Genomic DNA, 22511 nt, shown 5'->3' with positions numbered 1-22511 from the left:
ACAAATGTCCGCCGGACAAATGTCCGTTGGCTAAAAGTCCGGCCACGATTGCACGCGCAGTGCCCCAAATTTGAAGTAGGAGGACCGACCAAGCATCTTTCTCCATCCCCGGTTCCTAAAATCCATGCCATATACACCTCCCCCGATAGGGGGAGTAACAGGTATTAAACTGATCAGAATAGTACTACTTAACACCCACTCATATCTGGTGGCACAGTAGATTGCACGCGCAGTGCCCCAAATTTGAAGTAGGAGGACCGACCAAGCATCTTTTTCCATCTCCCGGTTCCTAAAATCCATGCCACATACACGTCCCCTGGCGCCGCAACTGCCTCTGGGAACCTTACCATAGGTCCCAGACCGCACGTCTTGTAATTCTCTGTCTGGGAAATTATATATCTATCTATCTATCTATTTATCTATCAAATCTATCTAACTATCTATCGTATCTATCAAATGTATATTGCATCTATTGATCTATGTAATCTATGTATCTATCTATCAAATCTATCTATCTCGTGGCCGGACTGTTTTGTGACAGCCACTTGTGTTTCGGCCAAATGTCCGTCGGATAAATGTCCATCGGCCAAATGTCCGTTGGCTAAATGTCCGGCCACGATTGCACGCTCAGTGCCCCAAATGTGAAGTAGGAGGACCGACCAAGCATCTTTTTCAAATGTATATTGCATCTATTGATCTATCTATCTAATCTATGTATCTATGTATCTATCAAATCTATCTATCTCGTGGTTGTGCAAATGGACTATTTGTGGTTGTTTGCGGTGCGTTAAACGGGGAGTTTGCTCTGTCACTGTGAAGCGGGCGTAACCCTTACACTACCTGATCGATACAACATCATACCTGATATTTTAAAGCACGTTATTCCAAACAATTTAGGAATGTTAGGTGATTTATGCCCTTTATGGATTAAAAACAGACTCTGCATCAACTATGTAATTTTCCGTGGGAGTTTTGCCATGGATCCCCCTCCGGCATGCCACAGTCCAGGTGTTAGTCCCCTTGAAACAACTTTTCCATCACTATTGTGGCCAGAAAGAGTCCCTGTGGGTTTTAACATTCGCCTGCCTATTGAAGTCAATGGCGGTTCGCGAACAGTTGCAGAAGTTCGAGTCTGCCGTTTGTGAACGGAAAATTTTAAGTTTGCAACATCACTACATTTCAATACTAACTCAAAGGATTTAATGAAAAAGAGCATAGTTTAATTGCGTGGTAAGACTTCTAGGGGTAATGGTACTTAATCTATTGATCCACTGTACCACTGTACCTCCCTTCTTAAAAGCTCCTCATACCTGTTACCCCCCCTCCTTCTCAGGGGAGGGATTCTATTGATGAGCATAGTTTTTAACATTGCAACAGAATGGCCATTCTCCAGAAAATGCCTCGCTACAGGCTGTTCACTATGGCCTTCATTAATGGCATTACATATAGCACTCTTGTGATTGGCCAACCTTTCCCGTAAAGAAGTACAGGTCTTCCCAATATATACCTTTCCACATGGACAAATAATCATATAAATTACATAATCCGAGGTACATGTGAGTCTATGTCTGATAGAAAACTTTTGATTGGTATATGGGTGATAAAAACAGTTACCCGTTTGTAACGTATTACAAGAACACAATTACCACACTTAAAACATCCCGGCTTAGCTCTTGGTAACCAAGTGTGTTGGGGGTACCAGTGTCATGTTTAACAAGCATCGTACCAATGCTTCTCCCACGCTTGTATACCATGCGGGGGGTTTGTAATCTTTAAACGGTAAAGAGGGATCCTCAGCAATAAGAGACCAGTTCTTAGTCAGGGCTCTATTAACAATATTGCTATACGGAATGTAGGTGGTAATGAAATCTAGTGACTTAACTGGTCTCTTAGGACTATTGGTTTTATTAATGATCTTGTTCTGGTCAAGATCCATAATGCCTGACCAAATCTTATCAATATCTGTACCTTTATATCCCCTGGCCAAAATCTTATTCCTCATTATATTAAACTGTTGAATCTTATCCTCCTTGGTGGTATTATTGTGGATAACCCATAGCAGTTGTGATTTAACTATCCCTAGTTTAAGCTGAGGAGGATGATAACTTTGAAAGGTTAACAACGTGTTCCTATCCGTGGGCTTCGAAAAATGTTTGGTGCTCAATTTACATATATCATCATCTGAATCTTATATATACATAGGTCCAAACAATTAATAGAAGTATCGCTATAATCCAGTTTAAACTTAACATTAGATACTCTACCATTTAAATCTGCATACCAAGACAGTAGTTCTGATTCACTACCTGACCATACCAAAAACAGATCATCAATGTACCGACGATATAACAAGATGTTAGGATTCAATTTGTCAAAAACATAAAGATCCTCAAGCGATGACATAAATAGATTAGCATATGCAGGGGGCATAGGGTGCCAATCAATTGAAGATAGTATGTGTCTTCAAATCTGAAATAATTATGTGTTAGACAAATATGTAACAACTCAATAATACATTCAATTGGTGGACCAGAGTATTCAATATCAGCAGCAAGATTGTCTCGTACTGCTCTGAGACCCAAATGCGTATGGAATAATAGTGTATAAACTACCCACATCCAATGTGTCAAGTATAACATGTTCTGGAAAAGTGTCACTATTCAAAGTCTTTATTAATCGAATTTAATCAAGAAGAAAAGCTTTAGTTTTTTTCACAGTTCCCTGTCGGAAAAAATCAACATATTGTGCAATGCTTTGATATGATGAACCAATGGCTGACACGATGGGGCGACCAGGGGGTCTTAAAGGATCTTCATGTTTTTTTGGTATAGTATAAATGAAAGGATACATAGGGTGTTCATTAATCAAAAACTTAAAAATAGTCTCATCTATGTGGCCCATGAATAGTGCCATCAGAAGGAATTTATCTAATGCAGCTTTGTATGCATTTGTGGGGTTGTTAGACAATACAGCATAGGTATTGCTATCACTTAATTGGGATAAGAGTTCCTCTCTGTAGTAATCTTTATCCAAAACTGCCACTGCCCCACCCTTATCAGCTGAACTTATAATGATTGAATTATCATTTTTAAGTCTTAAGCGCCTTCCATTCTAATTGACTCAAGTTGTTATATTTTACATCATGTTTCTCACTGTTATGCTTAATTTATCTAGCACACAACGACATATAGGTCTTAATCGTATGATGTGTATTAGGGGGTTCAAATTTGGATTTTAGTTTAAAACTGGACTGTATAGGGCTGCTTTTAATTTAAGCTGCCTATATAAAATTCTATACATATATATTTATATTTGCTGCCCATTGCTGCGCAATGTACCCCCTTTACTGTGATAGTTCTCTTGCCTTAAGACACTGGAGCCGTTGGAATCTTGTGAGTGCAAAGCTTCCATGCAATGTGAACGTGAGGTCGTGTTCGCATTGCACCTAACTCGCATTAGGCATATTTTACATTTCAATGCCCCAATTATACATTACATAAAATAATGTCTGCAAACCACAGCCGCTCGTTTACCATCACTCCATGGCCATGTATCCCACACCCGAACCCACACGCAGGTCCTCAATTTCCCCAGAAATCTAGCAAGCACTTAGGGCTCGATTTATCAATCAAGTGCAGATAGGGGCCTACATATTTGCCCCTGTTCGCCCCAGCTCTCCTCTGGCAGGCAGCAATCCGCTGCCTGAATGTATTATTGCACTCAAGTGCTATTTTGTGCTCTTGTGCAACACCGCCAACTGCACGTGCACACAGCCAATCACGTGCATACAGGAGTCTAGACTGGGGGGGATTTAAATTCTCCACCTTAGAGGTAGAGAAGAGGGTAAAAAGCAGCCATCTGATGACCGCTGCTTGATAAATACTGACTGCAGGTTCTCTGGTGGAGTTGATAAATACTGACTGCAGGTTCTCTGGTGCAGTTGATAAATCCGCTGCCTGAATGTATTATTGCACTCAAGTGCTATTTTGTGCTCTTGTGCAACACCGCCAACTGCACGTGCACACAGCCAATCACGTGCATACAGGAGCTGTCTGGTGAGATTTAAATTCTCCACCTTAGAGGTTGATAAATACTGACTGCAGGTTCTCTGGTGGAGTTGATAAATACTGACTGCAGGTTCTCTGGTGGAGTTGATAAATACTGACTGCAGGTTCTCTGGTGCAGTTGATAAATACTGACTGCAGGTTCTCTGGTGCAGTTGATAAATACTGACTGCAGGTTCTCTGGTGCAGTTGATAAATACTGACTGCAGGTTCTCTGGTGCAGTTGATAAATACTGACTGCAGGTTCTCTGGTGCAGTTGATAAATACTGACTGCAGGTTCTCTGGTGTAGTTGATAAATACTGACTGCAGGTTCTCTGGTGCAGTTGATAAATACTGACTGCAGGTTCTCTGGTGCAGTTGATAAATACTGACTGCAGGTTCTCTGGTGGAGTTGATAAATACTGACTGCAGGTTCTCTGGTGCAGTTGATAAATACTGACTGCAGGTTCTCTGGTGCAGTTGATAAATACTGACTGCAGGTTCTCGGGTGCAGTTGATAAATACTGACTGCAGGTTCTCTGGTGCAGTTGATAAATACTGACTGCAGGTTCTCTGGTGCAGTTGATAAATACTGACTGCAGGTTCTCTGGTGTAGTTGATAAATACTGACTGCAGGTTCTCAGGTGCAGTTGATAAATACTGACTGCGGGTTCTCTGGTGCAGTTGATAAATACTGACTGCAGGTTCTCTGGTGCAGTTGATAAATACTGACTCCAGATTCTCTGGTGCAGTTCATAAATACTGACTGCAGGTTCTCTGGTGCAGTTGATAAATACTGACTGCAGGTTCTCTGGTGCAGTTGATAAATACTGACTGCAGGTTCTCTGGTGCAGTTGATAAATACTGACTGCAGGTTCTCTGGTGCAGTTGATAAATACTGACTGCAGGTTCTCTGGTGCAGTTGATAAATACTGACTGCAGGTTCTCTGGTGCAGTTGATAAATACTGACTGCAGGTTCTCTGGTGCAGTTGATAAATACTGACTGCAGGTTCTCTGGTGCAGTTGATAAATACTGACTGCAGGTTCTCTGGTGTAGTTGATAAATACTGACTGCAGGTTCTCTGGTGCAGTTGATAAATACTGACTGCAGGTTCTCTGGTGCAGTTGATAAATACTGACTGCAGGTTCTCTGGTGGAGTTGATAAATACTGACTGCAGGTTCTCTGGTGGAGTTGATAAATACTGACTGCAGGTTCTCTGGTGGAGTTGATAAATACTGACTGCAGGTTCTCTGGTGCAGTTGATAAATACTGACTGCAGGTTCTCTGGTGCAGTTGATAAATACTGACTGCAGGTTCTCTGGTGCAGTTGATAAATACTGACTGCAGGTTCTCTGGTGCAGTTGATAAATACTGACTGCAGGTTCTCTGGTGGAGTTGATAAATACTGACTGCAGGTTCTCTGGTGCAGTTGATAAATACTGACTGCAGGTTCTCGGGTGCAGTTGATAAATACTGACTGCAGGTTCTCTGGTGCAGTTGATAAATACTGACTGCAGGTTCTCTGGTGCAGTTGATAAATACTGACTGCAGGTTCTCTGGTGGAGTTGATAAATACTGACTGCAGGTTCTCTGGTGTAGTTGATAAATACTGACTGCAGGTTCTCTGGTGTAGTTGATAAATACTGACTGCAGGTTCTCTGGTGCAGTTGATAAATACTGACTGCAGGTTCTCTGGTGCAGTTGATAAATACTGACTGCAGGTTCTCTGGTGCAGTTGATAAATACTGACTGCAGGTTCTCTGGTGCAGTTGATAAATACTGACTGCAGGTTCTCTGGTGCAGTTGATAAATACTGACTGCAGGTTCTCTGGTGCAGTTGATAAATACTGACTGCAGGTTCTCTGGTGCAGTTGATACATACTGACTGCAGGTTCTCTGGTGCAGTTGATACATACTGACTGCAGGTTCTCTGGTGCAGTTGATAAATACTGACTGCAGGTTCTCTGGTGCAGTTGATAAATACTGACTGCAGGTTCTCTGGTGCAGTTGATAAATACTGACTGCAGGTTCTCTGGTGCAGTTGATAAATACTGACTGCAGGTTCTCTGGTGCAGTTGATAAATACTGACTGCAGGTTCTCTGGTGCAGTTGATAAATACTGACTGCAGGTTCTCTGGTGCAGTTGATAAATACTGACTGCAGGTTCTCTTGTGCAGTTGATAAATACTGACTGCAGGTTCTCTGGTGCAGTTGATAAATACTGACTGCAGGTTCTCTGGTGCAGTTGATAAATACTGACTGCAGGTTCTCGGGTGCAGTTGATAAATACAGACTGCAGGTTCTCTGGTGCAGTTGATAAATACTGACTGCAGGTTCTCTGGTGCAGTTGATAAATACTGACTGCAGGTTCTCTGGTGCAGTTGATAAATACTGACTGCAGGTTCTCGGGTGCAGTTGATAAATACTGACTGCAGGTTCTCTGGTGCAGTTGATAAATACTGACTGCAGGTTCTCTGGTGCAGTTGATAAATACTGACTGCAGGTTCTCTGGTGCAGTTGATAAATACTGACTGCAGGTTCTCTGGTGCAGTTGATAAATACTGACTGCAGGTTCTCTGGTGCAGTTGATAAATACTGACTGCAGGTTCTCTGGTGCAGTTGATAAATACTGACTGCAGGTTCTCTGGTGCAGTTGATAAATACTGACTGCAGGTTCTCTGGTGTAGTTGATAAATACTGACTGCAGGTTCTCAGGTGCAGTTGATAAATACTGACTGCAGGTTCTCTGGTGCAGTTGATAAATACTGACTGCAGGTTCTCTGGTGCAGTTGATAAATACTGACTGCAGGTTCTCTGGTGCAGTTGATAAATACTGACTGCAGGTTCTCTGGTGCAGTTGATAAATACTGACTGCAGGTTCTCTGGTGCAGTTGATAAATACTGACTGCAGGTTCTCTGGTGCAGTTGATAAATACTGACTGCAGGTTCTCTGGTGCAGTTGATAAATACTGACTGCAGGTTCTCTGGTGCAGTTGATAAATACTGACTGCAGGTTCTCTGGTGCAGTTGATAAATACTGACTGCAGGTTCTCTGGTGCAGTTGATAAATACTGACTGCAGGTTCTCTGGTGCAGTTGATAAATACTGACTGCAGGTTCTCTGGTGCAGTTGTTAAATACTGACTGCAGGTTCTCTGGTGCAGTTGATAAATACTGACTGCAGGTTCTCTGGTGCAGTTGATAAATACTGACTGCAGGTTCTCTGGTGCAGTTGATAAATACTGACTGCAGGTTCTCTGGTGCAGTTGATAAATACTGACTGCAGGTTCTCTGGTGCAGTTGATAAATACTGACTGCAGGTTCTCTGGTGCAGTTGATAAATACTGACTGCAGGTTCTCTGGTGCAGTTGATAAATACTGACTGCAGGTTCTCGGGTGCAGTTGATAAATACTGACTGCAGGTTCTCTGGTGCAGTTGATAAATACTGACTGCAGGTTCTCTGGTGCAGTTGATAAATACTGACTGCAGGTTCTCTGGTGCAGTTGATAAATACTGACTGCAGGTTCTCTGGTGCAGTTGATAAATACTGACTGCAGGTTCTCTGGTGCAGTTGATAAATACTGACTGCAGGTTCTCTGGTGCAGTTGATAAATACTGACTGCAGGTTCTCTGGTGCAGTTGATAAATACTGACTGCAGGTTCTCTGGTGTAGTTGATAAATACTGACTGCAGGTTCTCAGGTGCAGTTGATAAATACTGACTGCAGGTTCTCTGGTGCAGTTGATAAATACTGACTGCAGGTTCTCTGGTGCAGTTGATAAATACTGACTCCAGATTCTCTGGTGCAGTTCATAAATACTGACTGCAGGTTCTCTGGTGCAGTTGATAAATACTGACTGCAGGTTCTCTGGTGCAGTTGATAAATACTGACTGCAGGTTCTCTGGTGCAGTTGATAAATACTGACTGCAGGTTCTCTGGTGCAGTTGATAAATACTGACTGCAGGTTCTCTGGTGCAGTTGATAAATACTGACTGCAGGTTCTCTGGTGCAGTTGATAAATACTGACTGCAGGTTCTCTGGTGCAGTTGATAAATACTGACTGCAGGTTCTCTGGTGCAGTTGATAAATACTGACTGCAGGTTCTCTGGTGTAGTTGATAAATACTGACTGCAGGTTCTCTGGTGCAGTTGATAAATACTGACTGCAGGTTCTCTGGTGCAGTTGATAAATACTGACTGCAGGTTCTCTGGTGTAGTTGATAAATACTGACTGCAGGTTATCTGGTGCAGTTGATAAATACTGACTGCAGGTTCTCTGGTGCAGTTGATAAATACTGACTGCAGGTTCTCTGGTGCAGTTGATAAATACTGACTGCAGGTTCTCTGGTGCAGTTGATAAATACTGACTGCAGGTTCTCTGGTGCAGTTGATAAATACTGACTGCAGGTTCTCTGGTGCAGTTGATAAATACTGACTGCAGGTTCTCTGGTGCAGTTGATAAATACTGACTGCAGGTTCTCTGGTGCAGTTGATAAATAATGACTGCAGGTTCTCTGGTGCAGTTGATAAATACTGACTGCAGGTTCTCTGGTGCAGTTGATAAATACTGACTGCAGGTTCTCTGGTGCAGTTGATAAATACTGACTGCAGGTTCTCTGGTGCAGTTGATAAATACTGACTGCAGGTTCTCTGGTACAGTTGATAAATACTGACCGCAGGTTCTCTGGTGCAGTTGATAAATACTGACTGCAGGTTCTCTGGTGCAGTTGATACATACTGACCACAGGTTCTCTTGTGCAGTTGATAAATACTGACTGCAGGTTCTCTGGTGCAGTTGATAAATACTGACTGCAGGTTCTCTGGTGCAGTTGATAAATACTGACTGCAGGTTCTCTGGTGCAGTTGATAAATACTGACTGCAGGTTCTCTGGTGCAGTTGATAAATACTGACTGCAGGTTCTCTGGTGCAGTTGATAAATACTGACTGCAGGTTCTCTGGTGCAGTTGATAAATACTGACTGCAGGTTCTCTGGTGCAGTTGATAAATACAGACTGCAGGTTCTCTGGTGCAGTTGATAAATCGAGACCTTAAGGTATAAATGGCTTCAGCTGGTTGACTAACAGGTTATTTTTGCTGTGGTCAGAACGCGTATGGGGAACAAGATTATGAGGTGGCTTCTTTGCCCATATAAGTTACACATGTGACTATGCTCCAGTTCTGACATGAAAAGCACAAAATGGTTTGTTGTGATCGACATCCCATAAACATTGTCTATTATGGGAAACTGGCCCCTCCCTTCTGACACCTAAGCACTGCAATTAAGCAACAGCCACAACCACACTCCCCAGAGGTACTGCTGTCCTCCTATCACCTTAAATTCCAGCCAGAAGCAAGGGCCTTAATGGGAAACTAAACCCAAAAAAAATATTTCATGATCCAGGTAGAGAATACAATTTTAAATAACTTTCCAAATTACTTCTATTATCTAATTTGCTTCATACTTTAGATATCCTTTGTTGAAGAAATAGCACTGCACATGGGTGAGCCAATTACACGAGGTATCTATGTGCATCTACCAATCAGCAGCTACTGAGCATATCTAGATATGCTTTTCAGCAAAGAATATCAAGAGAATGAAGCAAATTAGATAATAGAAGTACATTAAAAAGATGTTTAAAATTGCTTGCTCTTTCTAAATCATGAAAGAAAAAATTTGGGTTTCATGTCCCTTTAACTTGCTCTTTCGTTTGCTGCTGAACCCCTGCTCTGTGTGTTACTATTAGGGATCAGCAAATGTTTTTTAACATTCAAGGAATGAAACAAATTTTAGCACATTTGTAAGTTTGTACAACTTTCTATCCTTTGTTTAATGTAATAGTATTTCTAATGCTCTCTTTAAAAAATATTTGAGTTATGCAATATTCAAAACAGAAACATTAGAATTGTTATATTTGTATCTATTATGTATCAATTTACTAAATCCTCTACCACATGAACTACTGAATCTCTGAATAGTATTTGTTAAATAGAAAGTTAGATTTGAAATTCAATTGTGGATATTTGATCTAATTATGAATATTCAAAACCTAAAGTAACATTTGAAAACCGGAAATAACATTTGATTACTAAATTTTAATGGATTTTTATTCTTCTCAACATTCGATTCTCCAAAACAAATATCCACAGGACTATTCGTTCTACCAAATGAATGACACTTTTGTGACATTCCCCCACCTCTAGTTACTATAGCTAAAAGGTGTAAAATACCTGTTGAGTTAGTTAGAGCTACATATTGAAGGTAGATTGTATTATAATGATTATTTACACTGAGAACAAAAATATGCTCTAACATACAAGCAGCTGGTAAACAATAGATTTTATACGGCTTTAGGACTAGCATTTAATAAAGTGTTACACAGTGTATTTACTGTAAATATTCACATTTATATGTTCTTCAGATAGGGGAATAAGTTCTATATATATATATATCTCAAACAAAACACTGCAGGGAAAGCGCACAAAAGTTCTCACCTTGATTGTAGACTCCACAGCACTAGCCGCTGTCACCTCTGAACTAGGCACAATGGAGAGTGAGAAAGGTATGGAGTGTTAACTACTGCTTCAGGGCGTGTCTGCTCCGCACACCCAAAGATAATAAAAATACCAATACATGAAGCGCACTATATCCAAATAAGCTCCAAACAAAAGATAAAATCCTAACACCTGCAAAAAAGCAGCGTTCAGCTCCTAACGCAGCCCCATTGTTTCCTATGGGGAAACACTTCCTACGTCTGCACCTAACACTCTAACATGTACCCCGAGTCTAAACACCCCTAACCTTACACTTATTAACCCCTAATCTGCCGCCCCCGCTATCGCTGACCCCTGCATATTATTTTTAACCCCTAATCTGCCGCTCCGTAAACCGCCGCAACCTACGTTATCCCTATGTACCCCTAATCTGCTGCCCTAACATCGCCGACCCCTATATTATATTTATTAACCCCTAATCTGCCCCCCACAACGTCGCCGACACCTGCCTACACTTATTAACCCCTAATCTGCCGAGCGGACCTGAGCGCTACTATAATAAATGTATTAACCCCTAATCCGCCTCACTAACCCTATCATAAATAGTATAAACCCTAATCTGCCCTCCCTAACATCGCCGACACCTAACTTCAATTATTAACCCCTAATCTGACGACCGGAGCTCACCGCTACTATAATAAATGGATTAACCCCTAAAGCTAAGTCTAACCCTAACACTAACACCCCCCTAAATTAAATATAATTTAAATCTAACGAAATAAATTAACTCTTATTAAATAAATTATTCCTATTTAAAGCTAAATACTTACCTGTAAAATAAACCCTAATATAGCTACAATATAAATTATAATTATATTATAGCTATTTTAGGATTTATATTTATTTTACAGGCAACTTGGTATTTATTTTAACCAGGTACAATAGCTATTTAATAGTTACCTAGTTAAAATAATAACAAATTTACCTGTAAAATAAATCCTAACCTAAGATATAATTAAACCTAACACTACCCTATCAATAAATTAATTAAATAAACTACCTACAATTACCTACAATTAACCTAACACTACACTATCGATAAATTAATTAAACACAATTGCTACAAATAACTACAATTACATAAACTAGCTAAAGTACAAAAAATAAAAAAGAACTAAGTTACAAAAAATAAAAAAATATTTACAAACATAAGAAAAATATTACAACAATTTTAAACTAATTACACCTACTCTAAGCCCCCTAATAAAATAACAAAGCCCCCCAAAATAAAAAATTCCCTACCCTATTCTAAATTAAAAAAGGTAAAAGCTCTTTTACCTTACCAGCCCTGAACAGGGCCCTTTGCGGGGCATGCCCCAAGAATTTCAGCTCTTTTGCCTGTAAAAAAAAACATACAATACCCCCCCCCCAACATTACAACCCACCACCCACATACCCCTAATCTAATCCAAACCCCCCTTAAATAAACCTAACACTAAGCCCCTGAAGATCTTCCTACCTTGTCTTCACCATCCAGGTTCACCGATCCGTCCTGAAGAGCTCCTCCGATGTCCTGATCCAAGCCCAAGCGGGGGGCTGAAGAGGTCCATGATCCGGTCAAAGTCTTCATCCAAGCGGGGCAGAAGAGGATCTTCCATCCGATTGAAGTCTTCATCCAAGCAGCATCCATCCGGAGCGAAGCGGCAGGATCCTGAAGACCTCCAGCGCGGAACATCCATCCGGCCCGACGACTGAACGACGAATGACTGTTCCTTTAAGGGACGTCATCCAAGATGGCGTCCCTCGAATTCCGATTGGCTGATAGGATTCTATCAGCCAATCGGAATTAAGGTAGGAATTTTCTGATTGGCTGATGGAATCAGCCAATCAGAATCAAGTTCAATCCGATTGGCTGATCCAATCAGCCAATCAGATTGAGCTCACATTCTATTGGCTGTTCCGATCAGCCAATAGAATGCGAGCTCAATCTGATTGGCTGATCGGATCAGCCAATCGGATTGAACTTGATTCTGATTGGCTGATTCCATCAGCCAATCAGAAAATTCCTACCTTAATTCCGATTGGCTGATAGAATCCTATCAGCCAATCGGAATTCGAGGGACGCCATCTTGGATGACGTCCCTTAAAGGAACAGTCATTCGTCGTTCAGTCGTCGGGCCGGATGGATGTTCCGCGCTGGAGGTCTTCAGGATCCTGCCGCTTCGCTCCGGATGGATGCTGCTTGGATGAAGACTTCAATCGGATGGAAGATCCTCTTCTGCCCCGCTTGGATGAAGACTTTGACCGGATCATGGACCTCTTCAGCCCCCCGCTTGGGCTTGGATCAGGACATCGGAGGAGCTCTTCAGGACTGATCGGTGAACCTGGATGGTGAAGACAAGGTAGGAAGATCTTCAGGGGCTTAGTGTTAGGTTTATTTAAGGGGGGTTTGGGTTAGATTAGGGGTATGTGGGTGGTGGGTTGTAATGTTGGGGGGGGTATTGTATGTTTTTTTTTACAGGCAAAAGAGCTGAAATTCTTGGGGCATGCCCCGCAAAGGGCCCTGTTCAGGGCTGGTAAGGTAAAAGAGCTTTTACCTTTTTTAATTTAGAATAGGGTAGGGAATTTTTTATTTTGGGGGGCTTTGTTATTTTATTAGGGGGCTTAGAGTAGGTGTAATTAGTTTAAAATTGTTGTAATATTTTTCTTATGTTTGTAAATATTTTTTTATTTTTTGTAACTTAGTTCTTTTTTATTTTTTGTACTTTAGCTAGTTTATGTAATTGTAGTTATTTGTAGCAATTGTGTTTAATTAATTGATTGATAGTGTAGTGTTAGGTTAATTGTTGGTAATTGTAGGTAGTTTATTTAATTAATTTATTGATAGGGTAGTGTTAGGTTTAATTATATCTTAGGTTAGGATTTATTTTACAGGTAAATTTGTTATTATTTTAACTAGGTAACTATTAAATAGCTATTGTACCTGGTTAAAATAATTACCAAGTTGCCTGTAAAATAAATATAAATCCTAAAATAGCTATAATATAATTATAATTTATATTGTAGCTATATTAGGATGTATTTTACAGGTAAGTATTTAGCTTTAAATAGGAATAATTTATTTAATAAGAGTTAATTTATTTCGTTAGATTTAAATTATATTTAACTTAGGGGGGTGTTAGAGTTAGGGTTAGACTTAGCTTTAGGGGTTAATCCATTTATTATAGTAGCGGTGAGCTCCGGTCGTCAGATTAGGGGTTAATAATTGAAGTTAGGTGTCGACGATGTTAGGGAGGGCAGATTAGGGGTTAATACTATTTATTATAGGGTTAGTGAGGCGGATTAGGGGTTAATACATTTATTATAGTAGCGCTCAGGTCCGCTCGGCAGATTAGGGGTTAATAAGTGTAGGCAGGTGTCGGCGACGTTGAGGGGGGCAGATTAGGGGTTAATAAATATAATATAGGGGTCGGCGGTGTTAGGGGCAGCAGATTAGGGGTACATAGGGATAACGTAGGTGGCGGCGCTTTGCGGTCGGAAGATTAGGGGTTAATTATTTTAAGTAGCTGGCGGCGACGTTGTGGGGGGCAGGTTAGGGGTTAATAAATGTAATACAGGGGTCGGCGGGGTTAGGGGCAGCAGATTAGGGGTACATAAGTATAACGTAGGTGGCGGTCGGCAGATTAGGGGTTAAAAAAATGTAATCGAGTGGCGGCGATGTGGGGGGAGCTCGGTTTAGGGGTACATAGGTAGTTTATGGGTGTTAGTGTACTTTAGGGTACAGTAGTTAAGAGCTTTATGAACCGGCGTTAGCCCAGAAAGCTCTTAACTACTGCTATTTTCCTGCGGCTGGAGTTTTGTCGTTAGAGCTCTAACGCTCACTTCAGAAACGACTCTAAATACCGGCGTTAGGAAGATCCCATTGAAAAGATAGGATACGCAATTGACGTAAGGGGATCTGCGGTATGGAAAAGTCGCGGCTGAAAAGTGAGCGTTAGACCCTTTAATCACTGACTCCAAATACCAGCGGGCAGCCAAAACCAGCGTTAGGAGCCTCTAACGCTGGTTTTCACGGCTAACGCCAAACTCCAAATCTAGGCCATTGTGTGTGAACAGATACATCTGCAAACGCGTTTTGTGCACGCACACTTGATCACTGCATGTGTGTCTATCTGAACACACATATATTTATTCAGATTTTTCTTAAAGGGACACTGAACCCAATTTTTTTCTTTCATAATTTAGATACAGCATGCAATTTTAAGCAACTTTCTAATTTAGTTATATTATCATTTTTTTCTTCATTCTCTTGCTTTATTTGAAAAAGAAGGCATCTAAGCTAAGGAGCCAGCACATTTTTGGTTCAGAACCATAGACAGCATGTGTTTTTTTTTTGGTGCTGTCCAATCAGCAAGGACAACCCAGGTTGTTCACCAAAAATGGACCAGCATCTAAACTTACCTTTTCAAATAAACATACCAAGAGAATGAAGAAAATTTGATAAAAGGAATAAATTAGAAAGTTGCTTAAAATTGCATGCTCTATCTGAATCACGAAAGAAAAAAATTAGGATCAGTGTCCCTTTAAAGCTATACAAGCCATTATATACAATAAGCCAAAAAAAAGAGGACAAAAATCTCCAAAAAAATCTTGTAGTTCTATCTAGTCATTAGTAAATATATCTTACAATTTATTGTATCTATTTATTTGATAGATATCTAGATAGTCTGTATTATATTTCTCACAGTTTTAAATACACGCTGGCTCATCAGAAGAGGGGACAGATACAAATAATAACTTTTTAATATATCTTATAGATATTTTCTTTTGTGAAAATGAAGAGAATAATTTCTTCATGAAATAAATACAAAGTGTTAACACCTAAATGTTAGTCCCTACAAAATATCAAATGTAATGAAGTGAAAAACAATGTGGCTATGTACTGTCATATTTATATTTATATTTATATTTGAGGCCAACAACATATCCCTGTACTTTTACAATAAATATACTGAATATCACACAGAAAAAAATGTGAAATAAATGTGATAACAAAAATCATAAAAGGAAAACCAAATAAAGTTCTGAATCAAGGATATGTCTGTGTCCTCTGGATGAGTTTTTCAGCTTGTTAGCATTCCTCAGTGAGATCCCATAAAAAAGGAAACAGAAAATTGCAACATAGTGTGAATCTGTAACGGCACTTTGAGGAAGTAGTTGTTTTGTAACAAATGACTACTCACATTTGTTGGAGCTTTCGACTAAGCTCAAGGATATGCACACTCCCACTTTATACTGATGGGAAAACAGTACACTAGGCAAAACTTGGATACAAATTTATTTTAAAATATATAAAAGTGTCACATAAGCCTTGATAACACCACAATGTAAGGGTACAAAAGCAGATATGCTGTAACAAATGCTTCAAATTGCCAAACTTGCAAAGAGGTAAATGGATCAGCAGGGGTGTGACCGCCGAAACCAAAACCTCTTTAGTAGCAAGACAATAGCGCTAAGCCCCCAGGTGTCCTGGCTAGTGTAGAGACGCGATAAAACTCAATATAGAACAGTTCAGTTCCGACGTACGTTTCGCTGGTATGCTTTGTCAAGGAATGTTAGTGCGCATGTCCAAGAGTCCTTTTAAACAATCCATTGATGAGTTTCTGCCAGGTTTATGGTTACATCCTCCATTTTGGAAGTTGGCATTTAGGTAATTTGTCATTAAACAACTAGTATGTTTTTTTAACTGGGAATTGGGAAATTATGCATTATAATGTTATAGCATTATACATATATGCAAAACTTAAAAAACATAATCACATTGTGCCTGCAATTAGTGTCTATACTGATGATATATGTAGGTATTTGTTTTTTAACCCCTTATTGTGAAGGTATTAGTTATATCTTTTTTAGTTTAAGTGATGTTACTGACTATATGTCCTATGGACCATAATTAAACTACTAGCCTTATCATAAACCTAGTTGTGTCGCAATGTTTTCAAAAATAGATTTTATTTGTTAGCATGTAACATGTTTAAAAACATATATTGTACTTATATGTGTTTGCCCTGAAAAGATATGATAGGATGTTGAGGTTACTGTTTCTAACAGACGGCTAGATTTAGAGTTTTGTCGGTAACGACCGGCGTAGCTAACGCTGGCTTTTTTCTGGCCGCACCTTTAAAATAACTCTGGTATTGAGAGTCCACAGAATGGCTGCGTTAGGCTCCAAAAAGGGAGCGTACAGGCATATTTAACGCCACTGCAACTCTCGATACCAGAGTTGCTTACGGAAGCGGCCAGCTTCAAAAACGTGCTTGTGCATGATTCCCCCATAGGAAACAATGGGGCTGTTTGAGCTGAAAAAAAACCTAACACCTGCAAAAAAGCCGCTTTCAGCTCCTAACGCAGCCCCATTGTTTCCTATGGGGAAACACTTCCTACGTCTGCACCTAACACTCTAACATGTACCCCGAGTCTAAAGACCCCTTACCTTACACTTATTAACCCCTAATCTGCCGCCCCCGCTATCGCTGACCCCTGCATATTATTATTAACCCCTAATCTGCCGCTCCGTAAACCGCCGCTACTTACATTATCCCTATGTACCCCTAATCTGCTGTCCCTAACACCGCCGACCCCTATATTATATTTATTAACCCCTAATCTGCCCCCCACAATGTCGCCTCCACCTGCCTACACTTATTAACCCCTAATCTGCCGAGCGGACCGCACCGCTACTATAATAAAGTTATTAACCCCTAATCCGCCTCACTCCCGCCTCACTAACCCTATAATAAATAGTATTAACCCCTAATCTGCCCTCCCTAACATCGCCGACACCTAACTTCAAACATTAACCCCTAATCTGCCGACTGGAGCTCACCGCTATTCTAATAAATTTATTAACCCCTAAAGCTAAGTCTAACCCTAACACTAACACCCCCCAAAGTTAAATATAATTTAAATCTAACGAAATAAATTGAATCAGCCAATCGGATTGAACTTGATTCTGATTGGCTGATTCCATCAGCCAATCAGAATTTTCCTACCTTAATTCCGATTGGCTGATAGAATCCTATCAGCCAATCGGAATTCGAGGGACGCCATCTTGGATGACGTCCCTTAAAGGAGCCTTCATTCGTCGGTAGTCCGTCGGGCCAGCAGGATGTTCCGCGTCGGAGGTCTTCAAGATGGATCCGGAAGAAAGAAGATTGAAGATGCCGTTGATAGAAGACTTCGGATCATGGACCTCTTCAGCTCCCGCTTGGATGATGACTTCAGCCGGATCATGGACCTCTTCAGCTCCCGCTTGGATGATGACTTCAGCCGGATCATGGACATCTTCAGCACCCTGCTTGGGCTTGGATCAGGAGGAGCTCTTCTGGATTGATCGGTGAACCTGGTATGGTGAAGATAAGGTAGGAAGATCTTCAGGGGCTTAGTGTTAGGTTTATTTAAGGGTGTTTTGGGTTAGATTAGGGGTATGTGGGTGGTGGGTTGTAATGTTGGGGGGGGTATTGTATTTGGGCTTAGAGTAGGTGTAATTAGTTTAAAATTGTTGTAATATTTTTCTGATGTTTGTAAATATTTTTTTATTTTTTGTAACTTAGTTCTTTTTTATTTTTTGTACTTTAGTTAGTTTATTTCATTGTATTTATTTGTAGATGTATTTAATTAATGTATTGATAGTGTAGTGTTAGGTTTAATTGTAGGTAATTGTAGGTATTTTATTTAATTAATTTATTGATAGTGTAGTGTTAGGTTTAATTGTTACTTAGGTTAGGATTTATTTTACAGGTAATTTTGTAATTATTTTAACTATTTTAGCTATTGTACCTGGTTAAAATAAATATAAAGTTACCTGTAAAATAAATATAAATCCTAAAATAGCTATAATATAAATATAATTTATATTGTAGCTATATTAGGATTTATTTTACAGGTAAGTATTTAGCTTTAAATAGGAATAATTTATTTAATAAGAGTTAATTTATTTCGTTAGATTTAAATTATATTTAACTTAGGGGGGTGTTAGTGTTAGGGTTAGACTTAGCTTTAGGGGTTAATAAATTTATTAGAATAGCGGTGAGCTCCAGTCGGCAGATTAGGGGTTAATGTTTGAAGTTAGGTATCGGCGATGTTAGGGAGGGCAGATTAGGGGTTAATACTATTTATTATAGGGTTAGTGAGGCGGGAGTGAGGCGGATTAGGGGTTAATAACTTTATTATAGTAGCGGTGCGGTCCGCTCGGCAGATTAGGTGTTAATAAGTGTAGGCAGGTGGAGGCGACGTTGAGGGGGGCAGATTAGGGGTTAATAATATAATATAGGGGTCGGCGGTGTTAGGGGCAGCAGATTAGGGGTACATAAGTATAACGTAGGTGGCGGTCGGCAGATTAGGGGTTAATTATTGTAGGTAGCTGGCGGCGACGTTGTGGGGGGCAGGTTAGGGGTTAATAAATATAATATAGGGGTCGGCGGTGTTAGGGGCAGCAGATTAGGGGTACATAAGTATAACGTAGGTGGCGGTCGGCAGATTAGGGGTTAAAAATATTTAATCGAGTGGCGGCGATGTGGGGGGACCTCGGTTTAGGGGTACATAGGTAGTTTATGGGTGTTAGTGTACTTTAGAGCACAGTAGTTAAGAGCTTTATGAACCGACGTTAGCCCAGAAAGCTCTTAACTACTGACTTTTTTCTGCGGCTGGAGTTTTGTCGTTAGAATTCTAACGCTCACTTCAGACACGACTCTAAATACCGGAGTTAGAAAGATCCCATTGAAAAGATAGGATACGCAATTGACGTAAGGGGATCTGCGGTATGGAAAAGTCGCGGCTGAAAAGTGAGCGTTAGACCCTTTCCTGACTGACTCCAAATACCGGCGGTAGCCTAAAACCAGCGTTAGGAGCCTCTAACGCTGGTTTTCACGGCTACCGCCAAACTCCAAATCTAGGCCTATGTGTTTAATTTTACATTTGGGGTTCCATATATTGAAAATAAGTTCGTGAAACATTCTAAAACTACCTAGCACTGACAATATAAGTGTGGACAAAGTAAAAAAAAAAAAAAAAAATTAATAAAAAGAAAACAAAAAAAAAGAAACAAGAAATATATAGATTTTATAGCCTTCGTAGCTGTACTTATAAATAACTTTCACAAAAAGTGATGGATTTCAAAATCTTTATTAAGACCATTGGGTATGAAGCTATCCATAATATGGATCCACTTCATTTCCAATTGTCCCAATCTATTCTGTGTGTCTCCTCCCTTCCAATTCTGTTCTAATTTCCTAATGCCCAGAAATTCCAAATCCTTTACATTTCTATTGTGTTTTTTATCAAAGTGAGACGATACTGTATGATTGGCATAACCCTTTTCTATATTATAAATATGCTCATTCATCCTAATTTTTAGAAGTCTAGAGGTACGCCCTATATAGATTAAATTGCATGAGCATCGTAACATGTAAATTACGTTTTTGCTATTGCAAGTAATAAATTGATCTATACTGTACTCCCTTTTGTTATCTCCAGAAAAAAAATTTTTACAGAATTTTTGAGTTTTTTTCATAAATTTGCAAGCATTGCAGAATTGACACTTTCTAAAACCCATTTCAGATGGTAGCAACCAATTTTTTACTTTGTTGTTGTCTACTTCTTTAATACATTGGGATAGTTGAAACTTAAGATTGGGAACCTTTCTAAAAATTATGTTAGGTCCATCGCCTAAAAATTCATTTAATGCTGCATCTCTTGTGAGAATTCCCCAGTGTTTTTGTATGATGTTCCTAAGTTCTCCACTCTGAGTGCTATGTTGGAAGATAAGTCTATTTGCTAATTTGTCATCAGTGAATTTCTTATTTTTTATTTTATATTTTAATAAATCTGACCTGTCCATGTTGGTAACTTCTTCTATTTTTTCATCTAGAAAATTAGCTGGATAATTTTTCTCTAAAAAACGTTTTTTTAGGATTTGAGATTGAACCTTATACATATCTTGTTCTTTACAATTACGTCTCAGTCGAACGAATTGACCTTTAGAGACATTTTTAAGCCAATGTTTTTGATGACAACTTTCGAGGCTTATGTAATTGTTTACGTCTATGCTTTTAAAAAAGTTTTTCGACTTCAACATTTCATTCTCAATGTATATTTCAAGGTCTAAAAATTCTACCTTGGTTTGACTATAATTCCAAGTTAGAGCTACTTTGAACTCATTTGTTTTCAAATATTCCATGAATTCAAGTAATTGGTTCTCACTTCCTGACCATATGAAGAAAAGGTCATCTATGTAGCGATGCTAAGACACCAGATATTGCGCCCAGCTAGAGTTGTAAATATATTGATTTTCCCAATTGGCCATATATAAATTGGCATAGCTGGGCGCAAATCTGGTGCCCATCGCTGTGCCTCCTACTTGCAAATAATATTGGTGGTTGAACCAAAAGTAGTTGGTTTCTAGAATTATAGCTATGCTGTCTAATATAAACTCAAGTTGTTTTTTATCCAAAGAGTCATCTTTTTCTAGGATGTTTTTTACTGATGCTATGCCAAGATATTTGTCTATTATGGTATAAAGTGACGTGACATCACTAGTCACCAACCACCAATTTGGATTCCACTCGAGTTTTTCTAAATGGTTAAGGATACTTAAGGTATCTTTCAAATATGATTTTGTCTTTACGACATAAGTCTGTAAAAATTGGTCTATATACGCCGATAAGTTGCTTGTGAGGGAATTAACCCCTGACACTATGGGTCTACCCGGGGGGGTTAGATGGATCCTTGTGTATTTTCGGCAGTATATAAAAAGTGGGAGTTTTTGGAAATTGGTTGTAGATATATTGATATTCTTTTTATTCACAATGCCTGTTTTTAAGCCTTTTTCCAAGTGAAGTTCAAGTCTTTTTTTAAATTTTATTATTGGATTACTATCAAGTTCGATATATACCTCAGTGTTTTTAAGTTGTCTAAGACATTCCTCATTGTATTTAGTTTTATCCATGATAACTGTCCCTCTGCCCTTGTCCGCGGGCTTTATGACTATCTTATCATTCATTTTTAAATCTGCCAAGGCTGTTTGTTCTAGTTTAGTGAGATTGGAACCATAATTAATTTTCATATTTTTAATATCCCTATGCACTAGTTCTAAGAATGTCTCCATAGGTGCTGATTTGCACTGTGTGGGATTAAAGGAGGACTTTTTATGTACCTCTATATGTAGGATATGAAAGAGAGAAAAGAAGAAAAAGAACATCATCAGGGGTATCAAACTCACTGCATATGGGGTGCCACTGGCCAAGTGTTCTTCCCCCATGGGGGTCACTTGAACAGAGTGAATGCTTCAGAACTGGATATACTAGGAACTGGAAGTGACATTTACCCAAGTAGTAGTGCATGATGGGAGTTGTAGTCTACAATAGACTTACACCGAGTATGTTTATCGTCTGGGAGCCAAGTGAAGTGATCATTCTGGAACTTAATAAAAAGTGACCAAGCAGTGTATAATGGGAGTCTACACTGGACAATGCAATGCTTATCTTTAGATTTATCTTGTGTTTGTCTATTTAGAACATGAGTTTATTACACCTCTTAAAACAATAAAAAATATTATGGGGTCAAATTAATAATTTACTCAATAAGCAAGGGAGGGCCAGATTACACTATCTTGTGGGCCACATTTGGTACCCAGGGCCTGTACTTTGAGACCACTGATGTAAATAAATCTAAATCCCTTCTCATATTTAGTCCCTAAAGGGACTACTAGTCTTCAGTGTAAACATCCAATAAATCTCACGCTTGTTAAGTTTATTCTCTCTGTCCCCTCCTCTCTGCCATATTGGTACATGGTCTATGCCCTGTATGGTTAATTTCATGATATCAGCATTATGTAGTTATTTGAAGTGCCTTGCTACAGTTGTGTCTGATTCGACATCCTCTATAGATCTTAAATGTTGTAGAAAAAATCTT

Source organism: Bombina bombina, chromosome 2 (assembly GCF_027579735.1).
Source record: "Bombina bombina isolate aBomBom1 chromosome 2, aBomBom1.pri, whole genome shotgun sequence".
NCBI classification, from domain to species: domain Eukaryota; kingdom Metazoa; phylum Chordata; class Amphibia; order Anura; family Bombinatoridae; genus Bombina; species Bombina bombina.
This window is presented reverse-complemented; position numbering follows the sequence as displayed.